The following is a 23,263-nucleotide window of genomic DNA, read 5'->3' on the forward strand; positions in this document are numbered from 1 at the left end:
GCTGATGGTTTTAAATACTAAAAGACTATTAAGAAAAGCCTTCGTATTTACGAAAAGCCACTTTTCAATTCGAAACACGAATCCAGCTGGGGAAAATTCGATACGTTATTGGAAAGTGTCGAAGACTCGCGCACACCTCATAACCTCCGGTCATTCAGTACGAATGCCTCACTTTTAAGCACTCTATATACACGAATTTGTTCTCTCGATTTAAGGAAGGCAACTTATTCATCTAGTCTCACCATTCTTGCGTCATTTTAAAGCAATAGGTGGCGCTGCGGTATCACATTTCTCTCCTATAACGAAAAAAAAAATTAATTCTACAGTTTAACGTGCCAAAACCACGATCTGATTATCAGGTGCACGCCGTAGCGAGGAACTCACAACTAATTTCGAGCACCTGGGTTTTTTTTTAACGGCACCCAATGCACGGGCATTTCTGCATTGCGGCCGCATCGAAACGCGGCTGCCGTGGCCGGGAATCGATCCTGCGAGCTCGTGCTTCGCAGCGCAACATCATAGTTTCTAAGCCACCGCGTCGGGTCGTTAACAAACACAATGCTCTACGTTTTGCTGGTGACGTGCTGTTCACGTGTTTCTTTACTGTCATTCTAATGGTGTGCTCGATAACTTAAATCAGTCATTTTTCGTTTACAAGCTCCTCAGTTAACTGGACGTCCTGTTAACTGAAGAGCAAACAAACGAGTTACCTAACGAGCTCCACACACGCTTTATATTTCAGTTATGTTTCAGAGAAATGAGAAAATATTCGATATAAGCGATTTCATATTCGAAGTTCATTTTTCTCGATTGTTAGTTTTAGATTTGGTTAAGAAATTTCTCAATTCGAACACCATGTGCTTTTTTTTTTCTTTTTGACTCATTTTTCAGAAATAAACGTTCAGTATTTAGTCATCAGCACTTGTGTCATTCGCTGTGGTTTCCGTTCTCGTCTACTTTTCACGCTGTTGTTTGTCAAAATGAACCTTGCGTGTGGCCACCGCTTCACAACGCGATCTACCTCGCTCGCGTTTTGGGCCTCCCGTAAAACGATGATGCAAGGAATACGTCGCGTTGTGTCACAATGTATACCGATGCTCAGCAGCAGGAGTGCTGGCGCCAATCCAAACTGAGAGAGAAGAAAAAAAAAGAAAAAGACTCCGCAATGGAATAATTGCCCTTGAGCCCTCAAAGAGAAGTGCGGTTTAGCAAAGCAGCGCACACGCTTGCCTGGCCCGTGCACTGTCGTATTCGGAGACAGCGTGCACTGCATCTGAACCTATTGCGCGAGTTGAGATGGTTTCATCAAGTATGCGAATCACACGCATCCACAGCTTGTCTACGTCTGAAGCGGATACACGTCGTTGAAAGTGTAGCCTCCAAGCTCGGGCAGTGCACAATCTCGGAGGCTATGTTGAAAGCATATACAGGGTGTTTCAGCGAACACTTTCAAAATTTATTTCATGTTGGTTCCGGCAGAAAGCCCAATTCTAGTTAATGAGCTGGTCTACTCGAAGAGGCGGATATTACTTGCACAAAAAATTGAAATGCATAATGTACTAATTAACAAAAATCCACTAATTAAGTTTTAAAGTAATTACCTGATGGCCCATATTGCAATTTACAAATTGTAGCCGTGGAGTTCGCAAGGCAGATCCACTTCGAATTAATTTTCAGGATGACACCAGTTTCGAGATATTAATTCCCGAACATTGCGGAGAAATGCTTTGGCGTTCCAGTTAATTTTGTGATTCAATGCATAAAGCGACGTTTTGTTAAGAACCTAACTGGAACGCCAATGCATTTGTCCGCAAAGTTCGGGAATTAATATCTCGAAACTGGTGGCATCCCGAGAATTCGTTCCAAGTGGATCCGCCTTGCGAACTCAGGTAATTAGTTAAAAACCTAATTAGTGAATTTCTGTTAATTATTCGATTATGCATTTCAATTTCTTGTGCAAGTAATGTCCGCCTCTTCGAGTAGACCAGCTCATGAACTAGAATTGTGCTATCTGCCACAGGCAACCTTTAAGAATTTTTGAAAGTGTTCGCTGAAACACCCCGTGTATATAGTTTCCTACGAAACATTAATGGAGGGATACATGGCGCTAGTAGTACCTGCGGGAGCTCCAAGTATATGCCGGGAATGAGCGAGCATGGCAATGATGGGCGCACTTTCCGGAAATGTTTGCACCCTCTGAGGCTTATCTTGCCCTAAACAATACTCGTCATCTATCTATCTTGTGTGCTTTTCCTGTTGAAGCCAATGGCTTTCTTTGGCTCTTTCGTGGCCGGACTTTCACCACCGATACAAAGTGGCCGATGCAAAGTGCACGTGCTTTCGCCAAACCAGGTTACCGCCAAGGATGTTTGCAGCAACAATGCTGGAGTGGCAGCCTCCGCAGTTTCTTATCAGCAGAAGTGAAGCCAGAGCATACCGGCACTTCGCCTCTGAAACAGGGCCGTGACAGCTGAAGTCTGCTCACAGCTCCAATACTTTCAGTCAGTTATTATAAATTCTAGGCCGAGTGGAAGATAAAAGCTTATGTATTTGACTGAGCTATTGCCTTTGCCTGCTTACTGATATCATGATGTGCCAGAAAAATTGGACAAAATGTTTAGGTTTCCTTCTCAAACCAGTGACGGAAATGAAGACGTGGAACTAAAATGCCGGCAGATCCCACACCCTTGGGGAATGGATGTTAGACGATGCAGTATGCGGGGAGCCAGCCTACCAAGTTAACGAAACGACCATGAGAGCACAAAGACGTAGGCGGCTGTTTCATGACCTACATGACACGGATGTCATGGAATTCATGTCACGAGTTCCTCAGGAGTCCCTTTAGCTAGGCCTAAGAGACCTTAAGGCGAAAGCCTTAGTCGTGCTCATGACTATGACTTCGACCATCAACCTTTAGCCTTTTCCTTTACTTTTTGAGTGTTAATGTTTTCTCTCTGAGTCATTGTCATTTTTGCAAAGTCATGCTCATGACTATGGCTTCTACCATCATCCTTTAGTGTTTCCTTCACTCAGTATCGACGTCCGAACCCATTTCAGCGGGTTTTGAGCGTTAATCTCTTTTCGCTGAGTCATTGTCATTTTTGCAGAGTCATGCTCATGACTATGACTTCTACCGTCATCCTTTAGTGTTTCCTTCCCTTAGTACCCACGTCCGAACCCCTTTGAGTGGTTTTTGAGTGTTAATGTTTTTTCGCTGGGTCATTGTCATTTTAGGCGGCTGTTTCATGACCTACATGACACGCATATTATGACATTCATGTCACGACCTATCAGTTATGTTCGTCATGCACTGTTGTCATACTATGCCAATTTTGGTAAATACCAAGTTAACGAAACGATCATGAGAGCACCAATACGCAGGCGGATAGATAGATAGATAGATAGATAGATAGATAGATAGATAGATAGATAGATAGATAGATAGATAGATAGATAGATAGATAGATAGATAGATAGATAGATAGATACTGTCAAAGTGGCAAATGTTCGCCAATAAATGCTTCGCATTTAATATCTGCGCAGCAAATTTACCCATTTTAAACCACAATGGAGTGAGAAGAAAGCGCTTCGTACATTCTCCGCTATTCGCTGACGCGCTTCCATGCCTGTGGTAAGATGGCGGGGATCGCGCTTTCCCTTCTGGGACGTCATCTCTACTCCAGCAATATGGTTGCGGGGTGTGTTCGTCGCCGAACGTCAACTACTATAGCACATCCTGTCGCGCAAGAGCTCTGGGACGTCTCAAGGATGATATGTCGTGGTGGAGTGCTCTGGAGGGACAGCCCTTTCCCTTTATCCGCTGCCCTTTCCCGCTGTGGTGGATTCGGGAGAGGAGGATGGCAGTCGCCTTCCCCGCCCCCGCTCAGGTCGCTGCAGCAGTGCAGACAACACAAATATGACGAATCGGCTTATACAGGGCGTCCCGACTATCATGCACAATTTGTTTTTAAATATGCAAAGGCCACGTAGCTGGACAAAACCAAGGTAATGTTTTTTGCCATCGCTTGGAGATATTCAGATCATTTTCAAGCTAAACTTGTTATAAGACACAGATTTCGGTGCCGTCCGTGTACGTAAAAAAACTATCATCATCAGCATGGGCTCGAGCGTCGTCGTCGTCTTCCACAGCTGGCTGCGTTGCCGCTCATCCTTCCAGCGTAGACTTTCACTTCTGTCGTCGTAATGGGAAGGCCCCGTTTACGGGGTCATGAGCCATTGCTTTAGGGGGTATGAGCCATTCATTGTCTTACTTGACGGACATATTAAATGCGAAGCATTTCTTGGCGAACATTTGCTACGCTGACAGTATCTATCTATCTATCTATCTATCTATCTATCTATCTATCTATCTATCTATCTATCTATCTATCTATCTATCTATCTATCTATCTAGCCGCCTACGTCTTTGTGCTCTCATGGTCGTTTCGTTAACTTGGTATATACCAATATTGGCATACTATGACAAGAGTGTATAACGAATATAAATGATATGTCATGACATGCGTGTCATGTAGGTCATGAAACGTCCGCCTAGGTCTTGGTGCTCTCTTGGTCGTTTCGTTAACTTGGTAGGTGCCAAAATTGGCATAGTATGACAGGAGTGTATTACGAACGACATGCTTGTCATGTAGGTCATGAAACAGCCGCCTACGTCTTGGTGCTATCTTGGTCGTTTCGTAAACTTGGTAGGTGCCAAAATTGGCAAAGTATGACAGGAGTGTATCAGGAACATAAGTGATAGGTCATGACACATAAATGTCATAACATGCGTGTCATGTAGGTGACGACAATGACCCAGCGAGAAAGATTAACACTCAAAAACCACTGAAATAGGTTCGGACGTGGGAACTAAGTGAAGGAAACACTAAAGGACACTGGTAGAAGTCATAGTCATGAGCATGACTCAGCACTAAAGCACAGCACAGACATTAACACTAAAAACAAAAACACTGCATATCCACGAAGTGAATGATGATGAGTGGGCGAAGCACCGTGGGATCATTCGGGCAAAACGCCGGAAGCGTTCTCCGGAAGCCGGCTTCCGGAAGCGGAACCGAAAGCGGAAGCCGGAGCTTGGCGTTCATATACTATACATATGCATATATATATATATATATATAATATGTATGTATGCATCTATATATACATATATATACTGTATGTGTGTAAAGTATATACAGCGCTTATATAGCTCTTGTAAGCCCTTGTGCACCGTAGCGCCCCTAGCGGTCTCCATGCAAACCAGAGCTACGGACTACGAGGGACAAGGCTCGGCCCTAAGGTGATTCACCCCTAAAATAACTGGAAGGGGTTCGGACGTGGGCACTAAGTGAAGGAAACACTAAATGATGATGGTAGAAATCATAGTAATGATCATGACTCGGCAAAAATGACAATGACTCAGCGAAAAAAGATTAACACTCAAAAGCCACTGAAATGGGTTGTCACGTGGGTACTAAGTGAAGGAAACAATAAAGGATGATGGTAAAACGCATTCATGAGCATGACTCTGCGAAAAAAAATTAACACTAAAAACCAATAGAAGGGGTTCAGATGTGGTAGTAAGTGAAGGAGAAGGCTTAAGTTTGATGGTCGAATTCATAGTCACGAGCATGCCTAAGGCCTTCGCCTTAAGGTCTCTTAAGCGTAGCTAAGAGACTCCTGAGGACTCATGACATGAATGTCATGACATGAGTGTCATGTAGGTGATGAAATAGCCGCCTACGTCATGACGCTCTCATGGTCGTTTCGTTAACTTGGTAGGCTCCCCGCACACTGCTTCGCATAACATCAATTCCCACAGGGCGTGGGATCTGCCGTCTTTTTTTTTTAATTTTGAAGCAATTTAATTTCGAAGAATCGCAAGCGGCAATGGCCGGGCGAATTGCTGCTAACCACGCCGCCGAGCAAACTCGAGACATCGAACGCATAGGCTTGGGCAAGATTGCAAACGTTACACTGAAAAGACCGCCGCGTCAGATCTGGGAGGCCACGTTTTGTCTATTATATGGTAATTCAGACGTCACTTTCTCTCGCTCTATGGTACGCCATTAGTGATAGGCACAATAACCACGGCAATGCTGAAAGAGATGTACATTGAGGGCAAATCCGACCCCCGACATCCTGCTCATTTCGTGCGTGCCGTTTCACGATTTTAATTACATCGAGTTAAAGGACATTTGCTTTGTATGCAGTAACTTATTATTGCTTGTGTTGTTATGCCATAAACTTAATTGCTGTGGACATATTTGTCTAAAAATTAAGAACATAGCTAGAATAACTACGACAGTCGTACAAGATAGATGTAGCAGATATCGCATATAATTTGGCTTCAACAGCACCACTAGGCTTCCCTTGAAAATGCGTTTGCGTAAAATTTTGCGGGGTTCCCTGCGTTACACATGAGTGCGATATTTGTATGCGAAAGCGTGTGATCTCCCCCTACGTGGCTCGTTTATGGTTGGCGCTCTGCTCGTCCTTGGGGTGGAGTGTTCTGTAAGAGTCCACCTAGTGTTACAGAACACCCCTTCAGGTCAGCGTCTATGTTATGTACCTTTATTACAGACCACCGATCGCAGAGCGTTCCACCTGTTCAAGTGTTACGCGAATCATGCTTCGGTATACAATGAACGAGAAGGGGGAAACCTAGGTGTCGATATGAGAGGAACGATGCGACCTTCAGCTGGGCCAGCAACGAACGAAGTGACCGGCGCTGGTTACTGACCACATATATACACGAATGCCCGGAACCACTTTAGTGGCGCCCTCTGTTAGATGGTTAATCAGCGTCAGTGTGGTCAGTGGTGTTATTGGCGCCACCGTGGATTAAATGTAACACAACACACTACACTAGGGGCCCTAATTTTGTTGGTCGCTACAATATAAGGATAACGAATCCAAGGAAACTTTGCTTGGTTATCAGCCGGCTTCATATCGTTGGACCGGCAAGAAGCACGTACGGTAAACACAACACCGTTCAGGGTGGTGAAATCTCCAAATGTTCGGCTGCTGTTTGCCATCGAATTTGGCAGACCCTTATGTTGATTTACAATTCACGTAGAAGGTATTCCTGCTTATGTTGCAAAACTGCCGACTCTCCCAATATTTTTTCTCCTAAAGTTTACGAGTTCCCTCTCTTTCTACGATTTTACGAACGCTGCGTCAAGTTTTACAAAAATAAATTACGTCAGCACAAATGTTTTAAAGCTCTTGACACATGGGGCTGCGCAAGATAAAATGCACAAAAAATGCACTAACCCTTCCTCTACCGGAAAATGGGGGTAAGCGAAGCTTGTCCGGGGTCCAACTAAACTAACCATGATGCGACGGCTGCGACGGCTGCGATGGAGAGAACGACGTCACTGACGGTATGACCGCAGTCCGCCGTTGTCGCTTGCGTTGGGTGTCTAGTTTTCTCGGCGGCGTGGTTAGCAGCATTCGCCCGCCCATTGCCGCTTGCGATCCTTCGAAGTTAAATTGCTTCAAAATTAAATCTGTCCGTTACGTAAGACAATGAATGGCTCATACCCCCTTAAGCAATGTCTCATACTCCCGTAGGCGAGTCCTCCCCATTACGACGACAGAACAGAAGTAAAATTCTACTCTGGAATGATGACAAACAGTTGGAGTGATGACAAACAACGACAAACAGTCCAGGAGCTCTCTCAATTTTGCCGTCGATAGGCTCATTCATAAGCAGATCCCCACGGGCCTCACGGAAGCAAATACTATCAACAACCTGATTCGCATCTATCTCCCCATTAAGGAAGGAGATTCGCAAGGCGGAAAGGTAAGAGCAGGATACACGGTGCTAGACATGCCAGAACTAGACGAACCGTTCACTGAATCAGAAATTAGATACGTTCTCTTCAACCTAAACGGCAGGTCGGCCCCGGGGCCAGACGGAGTTACCAACAAACTCCCCCGAAACCTGGACGACAAGGTCATAGAAATGATAACAGCAGAGATAAACGAAGTATGAAGTTCGAGACAGGTGCCGCCGGAATGGCGCACCGCCAAGGTGGTGCTTATCCCCAAACCGCAGAAACCCCCGCATATGGATAACCTGCGTCCCATCTCTCTAACATCATGCATATGCAAAGTGGCCGAACAGTCTATACATAATCGAATCGCAGAACACATAGATAACCACGAACTCTTTAGACACAATTTATTCGGATTTAGAAGAGGACTTTCAACACAGGACACAATGCTCCTTCTAAAGAGATCCATATTCGACAACGCGTCGCGAGACGTCAAAGGCATTCTTGCACTCGACCTCGCCAAAGCTTGCGACAAGGTGGAGCACGAGCACATCCTGAATAAGATTTCCTCCTTCAATCTAGGACAGAGATTCTTTAACTTCACGTTTTCTTTCCCGTAGAAAAGGAAGGCGCTCCTTCGACTGCGTACGATTTCGGGCGGTCCTTACGAACTGGGCAACTGCGGAACTCCTCAGGGCTTGGTCCTATCCCCGTTACTCTTTAACATCGTCATGCATAAACGTTCTAACAGGCTAGCCGAACTCCCAAAAGTGGGCCACGCAATCGCCGACGACATTACAATCTCGTCTCTGGGGGGGATCTCTGGCCGAACTAGAGCAATCCTTACAGGGGGCCATAGAGGTGACGGAGGAGTTCCTTGCAGAAGCGGGACTAAAGACACGGGCCGAGCAAATCCGAACTCTTACTCTACAGGCAGGTTAGGTATGGCGTTAGGAACCTTGAGCCTCTGGAAACACTGCCAGTTTAAATTGCGATCAGAGAAGGACACCCCATTCCGAGGGTGAACTCCATAAAAATTTTAGGACTTTTAATCCACGTCAAAGGATGTAATGCAGAAGCTGTAAACAAGCTCGGCGCACAAGCGCACAATATACTCAGGCTAATTGCCAGAGTTACAAGTAGAAAGGGGGGACTCAAGCAGGACAACCTACTCAGAGTCTTTCAGGCCTTCTTCATCAGTCAAGTTAACTACACGGTGCCTTTCCTCAAATAAAGCAAAGCCGAAGAACAAGGTCCGGTATCAAAAGACTACTCGGCATCCCACAATCTGCTAGAACGGAGAAACTATTGGTGCTCGGTCTTCACAATACTATCGACGAAATAATCGAGGCACATCTCACTGCACAGATCTCCAGGCTTTCGTTAACTAAGACGGGTAATAAAATCCTTAACGAAGCAGGTATATCACCCATACAACCGCCGCTCGACGGATACCCCTGTCCAAAGAAGCCAAGGAAGGAGTCCGTACCGGGAAACATTCATCCCGTATATAACGAGGGCCGAAGAATTGCACGGGCTAAAGCCATCCTTCAAAGAGTTAATCCACGCGGGGCAGATGCACTGTTCGTTGACGCAGCCAAATACGGCAGCGAAAACAGGTTTGCAATCTTGGTCGTAGACGCGCGCGGAACACTGATTAGCGCTGCGTTCGTTTGCACTAAGCACGCAAACGAGGCGGAGGAAACCGCGATAGCCTTGGCCCTTAACGCTGCCAAAGGCCCAACGACTGTTTTCTCCGACTCGCGCACGGCGGTCAGGGAGTTCTCGTCAGCTCTAGTATCTAAGCACACGGCTAGCCTAGTTACCAATCTCTCCAAAGTACTGCGGACAAAGAGACAGGAGGTCACCACATCGCCTGGTTCCCGGCCCACTTTGACGGAGTAGTTAATCAAGCGGGTTGTAATCCCAACGAGCACGCCCACTGCCTAGCGCGTGAATTCACAAACCGCGTCCGGGCTAATGGTCCAGCTCACTCACAGGATTGCTCCCCTACAGACCCTCTTACCTAGATCACATCCCACTATAGACTGAGCCGGAGGAAATTCCCTCCCCTATAACCTAAAATTAAACAGGGCTCAGCCTGTCACGTTTAGGCTCTTACAGACGAGAACGCATCTCACTCCCAGAGCGCACAATCGGATAGATTCCAATTTCCCGCAATCTTTCTCCAAATGTGGGCACGAGTACTGTTATTTCGATCACATGCTTTGGCTGTGCGCGTTAAAAGCTGCACTGGGCCTCCCTGACTGCACTGGCACAGAGCGTCTGGAGAGTCTGGGTATTTACAATACGTACGATGAACACGCCGCGGCAGTCTTGATCGCGCAGAGAGAGAGACTCAACTCGACAACCCAAGGTGGAGCTTTACTACAGAGACTTCACTACCCCTTGGCACCCCAATTCTGCGGGGAGGAGACGCACCAAATACCCAGACAAGACAGGGAACGCATACACGTGCACCCAATTCCCAAGAACATGCACCCCATGTTTAACGCCGGCCGCAGACGAGCGAGAGCGGTGGCACTCGAACGGTTACGCAACGACCCAAACACTCACTACACAGACGCAACTCCCTACCGCTCGAGGCTGAGAGCATTTGCTGCGGTCGTCACTAGAGGAAACCAAGCAATCACGTCGGCTACGATCCGTACCAAGAGCACGGCCGTGGCCGAAGCGGCGGCCATAGCACTAGCCATACGAGCGGCAGAGGGCAAGAGGCAATCTGCACACGTTCTCACGGACTCGCAAGAAGCTTGCCGACTGTTTCTCAGGGGCGTCCTCCCTCGGAGCGTCCTAGGCATTCTAGGAAACAACCTTCGAGAGGACCACATCATCACATGGTGCCCCGCTCACGAAGGTGTACAGGAAAACGAACGGGCGGGCCGCCTGGCTCGAGGACTAATTTTCCGAGCCGCGGGCACATCGACCCGGGAGGAATACCTCACACCTACGCTGCCGCGAGATATCCTCGACAATCAAAGACGCGCAAGGCAGACAATGGCGCCACCCCACCCTAAACTAACACGCTGGCAATCCCGGGACTGCAGACGCCTACAAGCGAATACATATCCCAATGTACACACTCTCAGCAAAATACACCCGTCCCAATACGATGACTTCCGTCCTTGGTGCAGCGACACACCAACCCTCAAACATATCACTTGGCATTGCAAACAAAGACCAGCAGAGGGAAACTCATCCCTCGTCCCACGCGACGAACTTGAAAGGTCGTGGGAGGCGCGACTCGCCCGGCAGGACTTGGGAATCCAGCAGGCAACCTTGGACCAAGTCGAACGAGCCGCTAGAGCCAGTGTAGCCCTGGAATAGGGGCTTCACCCGCAAGAACCTCAGTCTGCTATTTCAATAAAATGTTTATTCCTCCTCCTCCTCCGTTCAACGCGAGCTCTGATCTTCACGACAAGACCAAGTGGGACGCCCTACTGCAAAGCGCTGACTTTACGCATCAACGACAGTCCGCCCAGAGGGCCCGCGACGTCGCCTAGAGCCACCACCTCCCGGTTGCGTCATGGGCGGAGCCACCAACTTGATTGGGGTGCCTTCGGCTCCTCCCAATCTTTTAACTAACAACGGAGCTGTTTAAGCCGGCCGTAATGTGTGCCGCCTGCCACTACGTTGCCTTGCAACCACCTCGTGTAGCGGCGTCGCGCGCTATGCTCAGGAGAGAGGAAGAGAGAATGAGAGCGAGAGAGTGCGCGCGTCGCGTGCTATGCTCGGTAGAGAGAAAGAGAAAATGAGAGCGAGAGAAACAAATTGTAGCAGCCCCAACGAGGCAACGCGCAGCGGTGCTGCCGACGCCATCCGCGCTTCTCCGTTTCCCCGCATTAGCGCCGAACGCTAGCGGTGTCCGTGATGCAGCAAGCGGCTGTGGCAGTGGCTCGGCCGAGCTCCTACCAGCCGCGCGCTACTGCACATGCGCTGTGACGTCATCCCGGCGTGTCGTCTGCTGGGCGCCGCTCGTATAGCTTTCGCCCCACTTCCTCTACTTGTGCCCTGACTCCAAGTGCTTCGCGAGGCGTTCCCCGATGCCTCGGACCACGAGGAAATGCTTATACACTTGAATCTTTATTTCATGTATCATACATGAAGGATGACGGGATTCCCTTACTTCGTATAACTTTGCATCATTTCGTATAGCCAGGACCACCTAGGAACCGATCAGCTCCGCTGTGTCTTTAGCCTTGCGCCACTAGTGCAAGCTACTTCGAATTTTTTTCCTCAGGACCTTTCAATAAAGTTCTTGTCAACTGTCAACTCTAATGATGAGCGTCGTCTGCTGTGGAAGCAGACGAACGCGGGAGCAGTGGCACGAGCGCGTACCGAGCACGAGCGCAATCCGAGGGGCGCAACGAGCCAGCTGCGGAAGAAGACGACGCTCGAGATAATGCTGATGATGATAGCTTTTTGCGTACACGGACGCCACCGAAATATGTTCCTTATAACAAGCTTCGCCTGAAAAAGGAAGTCCTACACTGCCGTCTTGTGGCAGCGCAATGAGTCGTATACATAAGCCAGAGTGTACTTGGTTTGGGCAAGCTTATTCAAAAATTTAGAATATTTCCTTAAGCAAACGAGATCGGCAACAGCAAAGTTGCTGAAAAGTGAAGAAAACCACCGCATAACTTGTCACTATCAGAAGTAGTAACATTGCTGTTTGTTGGCTGCGCCTAACTGCAAATTGTCGTTAATAAAGTGCGTATGTAGCCGACAAGATGTGTGTGCACAAGACAAACTTTAAAGCAAATGTGCGTTAACCCACAAAGCGGATGACACCACCCTTCACCAAGAACGCAAAGCCTCGAGTGGACGAAGTCGGGACGCGGGAAGGCGTTGCTGGCGACCACAGACCCAGACAGTGCCAATAACCACCACTCCTTACGTGCAACAAAGTTGAACATTGTCTTTTTTAGTCCTACCGTGTCGCGATCGACAACATGAAAGGTAAAGTTCGCTTGCCTGACTTACATTGCTACCAATGCAGACAGAGGTATACCTAGAGTGGCTAAGGCCAACAGAACCAGAACCACGACATAAACGAAACCGCCTTTACGTTTACGACAATGCAAAAGAATACAAAAGAGAAGAATGTGCAAACTAGCTGTGAGGCATTACAAAAAGATAGTCTGGTCTATTTATCGCCACCCCGTATACAAGGTTGCAGTTTCGCCCGAAAGACGAAGCATCGATAGCGATAGCAAATCGGTAGACAGCTATACGAAGTACAGATTGCACTTTTATCGGCCGTGTAAGCTTGGAAACATAGGCATCCTAACTAAATAAACAAATGATGTCACGCGAGATCAAAAGCAAACTAGAACACACATCTTACTCGATGACCACGGAAACTCGTTGTCTGGAGACATACGCCATCAAACTTGCACTAAAATGCGCTGTTGTTCCCCTAACTTTTTTATGAATACCCCCTTTTGTGCACTGAAGCAAAAAAGTAACTGGAACGCCCCTGTATTTCGTTACAGACTTTGGAAATAATATAAGGAAACTGTTGTCATCCTGCAAGTTCATTTCAAGTGGACACTCATCTTGCAAGCTCAGCGGCTACAATTCGTAAATTGCAACATGTGCCGTAAATAATTGATTAAGAAGTTAATTACTGCATTTTGTTAATTAGTTGAATATGTGTTTCGATTTTTCATGCTAGAAATGTCCGCCTTTTCGAACAATCCAGCTCAAGGACAAAAATCCTGCTATCTGCCACAGGCGAATTAAAAAAAAATTTATGAAACTTAAAATTCACCGTGTATATTGTTCGCCGTTTTTATCATCCGTTTATTCTTATCGGCCTTTTTATACAAGCTAGCATATCCCCGTTAGATTGATTTATTTATTCGAACAACTATATCTGCTTAAGTAGGCTACAGAATTACAATTTACACACAAATACGCCAAGGCCACAAAGTCACTCCCAGTTATTCTATCGTGGCATGTACAATCCAAAACATTATATGTGAGATACGCTGCTAACTTAATATTCACGAGGTTAAAAAAAATGCAAGAGCATAAACTCCTGGATTCCTACGTTAAAACGGTGCTGAAGCCCAGCAATAAGAGATTATTACCCATATGCGACTGTATGTCACGCTTCTGGAACAAAACTGTATGCTGACGCTATGCGGACGAATCGATGTAGTTAAGAAAAGTTTAAAGAAAGAAGTACACATCAAAAACTACTAGTAACGACGTCCAGCACGACTAAAATAATAAACTGCCTTGAGAAACTCACGAAAGTGCGGAGCCGCTGGGAGTCTTTCCGTGCTCGAAATGCCAGCCGGCACAGCGCGAGGACCAGCTGGAATTTCGAGTCTGGGCTTTGGTGGCTTCGAAACCTGCTGAAGTCGAAAATTGGTTGAGCGGACGCCGAAGACGTACTGGCGAAAACTAAGCTGCCTTGACTGAGCCCAAGGTGTTCTTCTTTGCGGCCAGTCGTTATCGGTCAGTCGTCACATGCACTCTATCTTGATGTAGTACCAGGTGTCGAAGGCGACGGAGTAGATACGCAACAGCCCAGCGTATCTACGCGTCAGGGAGAGCACGTAGATTTTGCGCGCCTCTGCGGGGCGGTGTCGTCTGCTAGCTGTTTTCCTTCCCGAGCAGACGGCGCGCAGTGGAGATGAGGTCACGTGATGCGCACGCGCGCGCGAGCAGAAGGCAGCAGTCGCGAAGCAGACGACAACAAGTGCGGACCACGCCAACGCGTCGAGGCATCAAGAAATAAAAGGCGAGAAAATGGCGTCACGTAATATTTCATCTTGCCTCTCTCCTTCCTGGTTATCTGCCGGGGACCTTGGCCGAGAAAAAAAGCGGCCTTGACGTCCCAGCTTCCGCCCGGACTTGTTTTTTTTTTTTTTTTTTAAGTGATGAATTGTGCCATCGTTATCGCCGCGAGGTGACGCTTCAGACCATCTGACGAATGACGGGATGTGCGTTTAAGCAATGGCCAATTCGCTGTGGCTCATTCCTTTGTTTGGAAGACAGTGACAACAGCCGGTGGTGCAAACAATATCACCACATATCTTGAGTGAAAAATGGTTATACGTGCTAACTTTTCAGAGCTACCGAAATTACGCACTCATATTGTAACGCGCTGTACAAGTACATAATGTTTGCTACAATAAATGTTCCCATGTTCTTCGTTCTCCACTTGCACGTTTCGATGCCCTCATCACCAGCCGCTATACTGTGATTGCGTACGACAAAGTACGCAATCGCTCACCCTTAGCACTATCGGAGACAACAGATTGAGAAACGCCTACCATTGTAGCCCTCTATAGCTACGTAGACAAAGTTCTTCAGCATGGTCACTCTTCTTTCACGAATCTCGAGAGAAGACATGATGTTTTCAACTAGTTTCACAGATTTCTTTCTTCTTTAACCGTCTGTTTTACCTCTAATCATGTATGGATCAACCTCACTGCTGCACTTCCGATCCACCTGCATTTCTGATCGCGTGACAGCATCGACGACATTTTGGCTTGCTAGTTTCATGAAAAGTAGATGTTGTCATCGGCCGTGTCATCGCACAAATGTCGCAATACTGTCGCAATACGTTGTACGCGAGGAACCCGTATGCCAAGGGCTAGCCCATGCCGGTTTCTAGGACGAGACATACCTCGGTTAAGGAATGAACATTTCTTGATGTTAAATATTGCGAAAAATGATGCGAAAGTGATAGCGTTCCAAAACGAACACGGCATTTCTGGTTTTAACTCCAACATAACATGTATCGTTGATCTTTTTGCTTTTGTTCTTTGCCACATGTCATGTCATTTTGCCACGGAAGTACTTCAGGGTGTCTGCGCAAATGAAGTGGTTTCATTTATATGTGATCATGTTCATTGAATAAAATTTAGTTGGCCAAGTTCAGCGCTTGTCGTTCGTAGCACTCATCCCCGAGCTATATACACTTTGCATCATGGAATACCAACTGCAGCCGTAACCCTCGTTCCTGCCCACATTTCCTTCTTGGTCATGAGTCGAAGCCGGAATCATGTCGTTCCGATCGCAACAGAGATCCACCAACCGAAGTCAGCAAATCAAAATTTTACACCATCCCACAAACTGATCGCTCCTCCAGCGGAGTTATGGACATTGGTCGAGCGAGGATCGTCTCAGCCTTGAACCATCGTTTCGACAAGAAGCCCGGTCTCGTCCCTAACGAAGGCGTGTCCCTTTGCCGAAACGTTGGCTCCACGAGTGCTTTCCTACGGAACACTGTCGAATCTGCCATCTTGTCAGCTCTGATTGGCCCAGAGGGCTGCTACAGCCTCTCCGATTGGCTCAAGAAATGCCGCAATTATGAATTCGACAATATCGCGGCATTTGACAGTGTCCCGAGTGGCACCCAAGCATGAGACATCCCTCGTTCAAAACCTGTCTATCCCGTCAAATATCCACCTTGCTGTGTAGCTCTCTTTTATGCATCAATCGAGTTTGTCATTCGCGCCTGGAATTCGGGTGGGCGACGACAGCTTTTCGTTTACTGATTATGCCTCAACTTTGGGTGAATGTCAAAGAGCAGGTTCGGCTAACCACTGCTCCAGCTTCTAGAGTTTCGAGTCGACGATTGATCCGCCCTCGGACTAACAAGTGCCATCACCTCCAGCTCAGGCCCGGACATTTATTCAAGAGGATGTTTACCGACAGATTTCCGTCTTACAACCGTCTTACAGTCAGCCTGTTTACAGCCAGATCTCTGCATATATCCCACAGACAAAACGAGTTAGTGTGTCATTTTCTGCCGTAATCATTTGCGGGCCCACAAAAACACACGCCGTTTTATGTAAGCATCCATTTTCTTCTATTTTATCAATTCCTTATCCCCCGGTGCCGCAGCAAGTGGGCGATGCTGGTGATAACGAAGACACGGCTTCATGCCTGTCAGTGACCAAGGGGAAGAATAGGGCAAAATGAAAATAATCTTTGCTTAATATAAGGACCTAGAAGCATGTAACATATCAGATAGGATTCCGGCGGAAGTGCTTCAAAGTCCGCGTGAAGTTCTTCTCGGACCATCAAGAAAATGAGACGTTAAACAAAAACGTTATCTCGCTTATAAATAAATAAACAATCGCAGTTCTAAGAATTTGGAGCTATCCACGCATTCCACGTGCCATACCTCCAAATAAAAAGAACGTTATGTACACCTGGATACAAAGCTGCCGACAGATTTGCTTGGTTGTTGTTTGAATGTTAACAAAAATGGATCTGACCCAGCTGATAAGGTCCTGCGGGCAAAGTAAGGACGCGCTTCATGGCCAATCAATAATATCTATGATTTCGATCAATCCTGCACAAATGACGTAGCATGAGTTAGGTTAGACGAATCTGTAAGTGTAACTTTATTATCGTCTGTACAGGCATGTGATGCGCTTAGATACGTTCCAAATGTACAGGCTCGCGGGCCACAACGTACCCTCCGCAATTCCTCGTTGAATGACATAGTCAATATGATTAAGCAACCGCAACACTTTCTCAGCCCAAAACTTGAGTAAAGTTATAAGAACATTAAATATAGGATTTCCTTTTACTATGAAAAGAGGGCGGTAAGCGCATCAGCATCTTTAATCTTTACGGGGCCAGGAAACAAAAATTGCATTTTCTTGAGCCCCCCGTTACTCCGAATTATAATAGCCTGTCTGTAAACTTGCTTGATTTTTTGCGCCACAGTTGTGTTAATTTTATTGGAAGGAATTCAAGTTGATAGAAAGATCATTTCCGCAATTTCTAGTGACTTCTCGTACAGAGTAAATAAACCTCGACTTTCTATAAATTCAGCTTTGTCGCATTTATATATCTTTTTTTTTTAACTGAAATGACTGAATCACTTTCACAGAGTAGAAAAGTAGAATATATTTAGGTGATAGCGCGAGGCCTACTTGGGAAAGCGAGTAATAGGAAGGGAAATTGGCTCAGAGCACGAGCGCTAAATAATTTTTTTTTTTGCAGCAGGCCTATTGAAAAAATAATAACTATACCGCTTCGTCAGGGCTGTGGAACACAGCTTGTAAAGAACCGATACATTGACAAGCTGGTACACATTCATCTTGAGCGCCAAGCGCCAAAAGACGAGGGACAATCGAAGAAAATGCAAACACAGGCGAAATACCTGCATTTAACAAAAAAAAGTATTGTAAGAAAACAGTACAAACAGAGCGTTTTTAGACCATACACATAATTTGTATATTGTGTAATTACATTGTGTAATTATAATGTGTAATTATATTGTGCAATTATATTGTGTAATCATATTGTGTAATTATAGTCATTAAGTGGGATTACTCGCAGCGGCAGACAGTACTCGCACTATAAACTGAAATGCGTACTGTAATAATTACTAAACATTTCCTAATTAACTTTTAAATATCTACGGCACATATCGCAATTTACGAGCTGTAGCCGGTGAGTTTTCAATGCATATCCACTTAGAGCGAATAGTGAGGATAGCACCAGTTTTCGAGATATGCGCCTTGAAACTTACGGTAAGAATGCATTGTTGTTCCTACAATGTTTTTAAGAAAATTTTCTTGTATGGATTGAAGCACGAAAAATAACTGGAACGCCAATGCATATTGTCAACTTCGAGAATTAATATCTAGAAACGGCTGTCATCTTGTAAATTAGCTCTAAGTGGATACCACCTTGCCAACTGTCCGGCTGCAATTCGTAAATTTCAATATGGGGTGTAAAGTAATTAATCAAGAAGTTGATTAGTGCACTTTTGTTAATTAGTCGAATATCCATTTTGATTTATTGTGCAAGTAATGCACAATACTTTGGATTGCTCCAAAGTATTGGAGTAATCTAACACTTTGGAGCTGGATTACTCTGCACAATAATATTGTGCAGAGTAATCCAGCTCAAATACTATAATATTACTATCTGCCTAAGGCCATTCTTTCAAAATTGTGTAAGAGCTGAAAAACTCGGTGTAGAGTCATAAAAGTACAACTGCGCAAAAAGAGAGAAAGAAAAAGCCGGCAGATCCCACGCCCTGTGGGAATCGATGTTATGCGAAGCAGTGTGCTCGGAACGACCATGACGAAACGTTAACGAAACAACCATGACGAAACAACCAGTTAACGAAACGACCATGAGAGCACCAAGACGTAGGCGGCTCTTTCATAACCTACATGACACGCATGTCATGAGTCCTCAAGAGTCCCTTTAGCTACACCTAAAAGACCTTAGGGCCAAAGCCTTAGTCATACTCGTGACTATGACTTCTACCAACATCCTATAGTGTCTCCTTCACTTAGTAACCAATTTCGGTGTTTTTCAGTGTTAATTATTTTTTCGCTGAGTCATTGTCATTTTTGCTGAGTCATGCTCATGACCATGACCAGCATCCTGTAGTGTTTCCTTCACTTAGTACGCACATCCGAACCCATTTCAGTGGCTTTTGTGTTAATATTTTCTCTTTGAGTCATTGTCGTTTTTGCTGAGTCATGCTCATGACTATTCTACCAGCATCCTGTAGTGTTTCCTTCACTTAGTACCCACGTCCAAACCCATTTGAGTGGTTTTTGAGTGTTATACTTTTTCGCTGGGTCATTGTCATGGCCTACGTGACGCACATGTCATGACATTTTTGTCATGACTTATCACTTATGTTCGTCATACACTCCTGTCATGGTGTGCCAATTCTGGTACATAAAGTTAACGAAACGACCAGGAGAACAAAAACTCGTAGGCGGCTAGATAGATAGATACGGTCAAAATAGCAAATGTTCGCCAAGAAATGCTTCGCATTTAAAAATGTTTTTTTGAAGACAGTCTTCCTTCGCCAGTTGCCGCCACTTTTCCGTATTCCGTATCGGCAACGTTGTTTCTAACATCTGTTTCTGTCCTCTTTCGTGGGTCGATTCCGGAGATATTGCGGTCTGAACACCGTGTCTCCCAGCTAACGTCAGCCAAGCTGTTTAAATGCACTTCCTGCAATTAAAGCATGCAATTCCTAAGGAAAGTACCTCATCGAAATATCGGGAACCTTTTTTGCACTGCGGGGCAGGTCGCACTTTTGGTTCCGTGGAACATCGGCGATGCCACAACTCAGTGTAATAACATATAAGAAGCTGTGCAAAAAGACGTTTATCTCTTCGGAGATGAACTCCACACCGGCGTCTCAAATGCGATGTGTTATCTGCAACACGCCTTTCGTGGTTATGCATTCAAACAGAGCGTGCAGCATAGCCTCGCGTTGGCCACAAATTGAGGAATGGTCATTGCGTATTGGCCCAAGACGTGTTCAGTGGAAAGATAAGTTAAATAGACATGAACGAACATATCAAATCGCAACCGGCCCTAACGCTGCTGCACTGTTCGGAACCGAAGTAATGGTCGCTGCTAATGTTTCCCATCAAGAAAGGCCTCTGTGCTTGCTCTGGCTAGTGCGCAGACTTTCTTTGCATATCTAGTTCGCATTATGTGCGACCACTGAGTAAAACATGTAAATTATATAAATAATTACCTTTCGATTATGTTCTTTCATTTACCATCTCAAAATAAAATGTAAATACATGTGTTTGAAACTGTTTTGTCCAATGTTTCCCACAATGTATGCGCATAAAGATTACGCACGCACCATCGACAATGACTGACAAAGTAAGCGAACAAGAGAACCCGGGCAACACCCTGCGCTGCCACCACCATCATGTTGTGCAGCTATGGACGGCGCACACGCGGCCGGAGCGCGATGGGTCTAGCGGGTTTCCCATAGACGAGGGATGCGTTTTGCATGAAAAACATTTGCGTAGAATCTCCTCACGGAGTGGATCTGAATGATGCGTAAGCATTTCGCAGTAACGAGGTGGTGTTGAGTGCTCACACTAGCAGTGCTCAGCGGCTGCGGTCGTCTTGGCGCCATTACGCTTAAATGCGACAGCGCTGCGGCGACACGAACTGCCGCGGAAGACGGCGCAACGTCAACTGATGACGCAAGCAAACCGCTACAGGTGGCAGCACCAGGTGCACCGATGACGTTCCGATCCGAAGTCTCGGCTGCTCCACAGTTCTGGCCTACTAAAGCTGTGTCTAGTGCGTGCCTGACTGCACACGTCACGCAGTCACAGAAACTCGCTCGTGCCACTGCTCGCGCGTTCGTCGTCGATCGTCTTCTTCTACAGCTGGCTCTATCTAGAAAGCGATCGTCTTACGCGGAGAATGGACGGAGAGAGAAAGAGAAGAACTTTATTGATTTCCGTCAGATTGCTGGGCTGGGCTCCCACCTAGGAGCCAGCGGAGAGACCGTGTCTCCCGGCAGCTTCCTCGGCCTGCTTGATCGCCCAGAGTTGCTGGTCCAGGCCTGAACTGAGCAGCGCAGTCCGCCAACGCGCCAGAAGGCCCTCATTGGAGGCCGCGACCCCAGTATTGCTGATTAATGCTGGACATGCCGATAGGATGCGATCTAGTGTGGATCTGGTGTTACAATACTTGCATAGATTGGTTGTATATAATTCGGGGTATATATGGTTCATGATGACAGGGTTCGTGTATATTCGTGTTTGTAGCTGCCGCCATTGAACGGACTGGGCCCTATTGAGCTTGGGGTGAGGTGGTGGATACTCACACCTTTGCATTCGATAATGTTGAGTAATGTCACAGAATTTAGTGAGCCGATCGTCCCATTCCCACACCACCGCGGAGGTGTCCGTTCGGGTGGCTGCTTCTTCGAACGCGGCTCGGAACGTGAGACCTCGAACCACGTTGTGCGCCACCTCGTTTGGACTGAACTCCGGTTGATCTAGAGGTGTGTGGGCTGGGATCCAGAGGATTTGTACGCATTTGTCTACCTCATAAGTTTTGCCTGTATTAAGGATCCGCAATGCCTCGAGGGAGATTCTGCCGTTGGCGTAGTTTTGCACGGCCGTTTGCGAGTCGCTGATGATATACGAGGCATTGGTGTGAGCTATCGCTAGCGTGATGGCCACTTCCTCCACCCTTTCTACGTGTCTTGTGGCGATTGATGCGCTTGTTTTTCATTGGCGTGTGTGGTCTACGACTGGAGCTACGAAGCTGTGACAGTCCCGATAGCGTGCTGCATCGACAAAGACCGCTTCCTCGTTGTGACCAAAAATCTTAGTCATGGCTTTGGCTCTACTGACGCGTCTGCCCTCGCTGTGTTCGGGGTGCATGTCCTTGGGTATCGGTGGAACTGTGAGTTTACTTCGGATATCGCGTGGTATGTCATGTTTGTCGCCGTGTTGGGTGTGGTAAGAGATGCCGAGATTCTCGAGTATCTCTGGCGGCCTGGCTTACTCTTGGCCAATCGCTCGTATTGTGATGTTTGTTGTGCCTCGATAAGCTCCTCGAGGGTATTGTGTAATCCCAGTTTAAGGAGAAGGTCTGTGCTGGCGTGCTGCGGCAGTCCTAGTGCTTGTTTATGTATTCGCTTAATGAGGGTGTCGAGTTTTGCCTTTTCTGCGACGAACCATCGGTGATAGGCTGCCGCATACGTGATCTGGCTGAGTACGGATGATTGGATGAGGCGGAGGATGCTAGCCTCTTTCATGCCTTTGTGTTTATTGGTGATGCGTTTAATAAGGCGCATCGTGTTCGATACTTTTGCGTCAATGTTGCTAACTGTCTCGCCGTTTGTGCCCTTACTCTCGATGATCAGTCCTAACACTTTAATTTTATCCACTGTTGCTATGATGCGACCGTCGCTAGTCGTGAGTGTTATATCGGCGTGTGTCAGTGCTTGGTGATAATGTTTGGGTGGTCGGCCCTTGAGTGTAGGGCGATATAGCAGTAGCTCGGATTTCTCCGCCGAACAGGATAGTCCCGTGCCTTGCAGATACCGTTCTACTGTGTCAATCGCCTCCTGTAATATTTGTTCTATGGATCCATCACTGTCGTCGCATACCCAGAGCGTGATATCGTCGGCATAAATAGTGTGATGGAGTTCGGGGATTGTCTGTAGTTGTGACGGATGCTTAGATAGTTTTCTCGTTGGGTAACCACAGAAATGCTTACGCATTTAATAACACAGTCAAACGATTATAAGACATACGGTGATCGGTCGTCAGAGGTCGGACTACCGAACGCCGAAGGGTTTTAATCGTATCATGCATCGTATTTTTAACAGCAGCTCTTGGTTAGGCCGTGTAGTGCGAACAATAATTGTGGGCCGATCCTGGAGGTAGTGCAGAAAGGGTTCAAGCGCAATGGCACATACCCCTGTGAACTAGCGAAGCTGTTTAAGCTCGAGGATGGTCCGTGCAGTGTACGCCGCAAAACCTCCGCCTGGCGATGACGTCGCCATGCGTTGTCTAGCAACGCTTCGCCCCAGCTGCGCCGACCGCGCCGAGCCTCGCCGCAGCTGCGTGAGCCGTGACGTCATCGAGCGCGCCGCATCGCTTCGCCTTAGCTTTGACGAGCCGTGACGTCACCGCGCGGCGCGGAGTGGTTGCCGTGGCAACGCAGAC

At 46.8% G+C, this 23,263-nt stretch overlaps 1 protein-coding gene across 3 annotated transcripts in view; it reads right to left on the reverse strand.

Annotated features, from left to right (window-relative positions):
- The window catches only part of LOC119464568 (mitochondrial uncoupling protein 2), a 104,267-nt gene that overhangs the window by 66,033 nt on the left and 14,971 nt on the right, over positions 1-23,263 (reverse strand). Inside the window, exon 2 of one of the 3 annotated variants that reach the window (XM_049656454.1) lies at positions 14,065-14,167. The exons of 1 other annotated variant lie outside the window; for it this stretch is intronic. The gene's annotated coding sequence lies outside the window, so the exon portion shown is untranslated. Of the gene's footprint in view, positions 1-14,064; positions 14,413-23,263 lie in introns of those variants that run through there. One more of the 3 variants, XM_037725584.2, reaches the window with a different exon arrangement.

The sequence above is a fragment of the Dermacentor silvarum genome, chromosome 9 (genome assembly GCF_013339745.2).
Source record: "Dermacentor silvarum isolate Dsil-2018 chromosome 9, BIME_Dsil_1.4, whole genome shotgun sequence".
In the NCBI taxonomy this organism is placed as follows: domain Eukaryota; kingdom Metazoa; phylum Arthropoda; class Arachnida; order Ixodida; family Ixodidae; genus Dermacentor; species Dermacentor silvarum.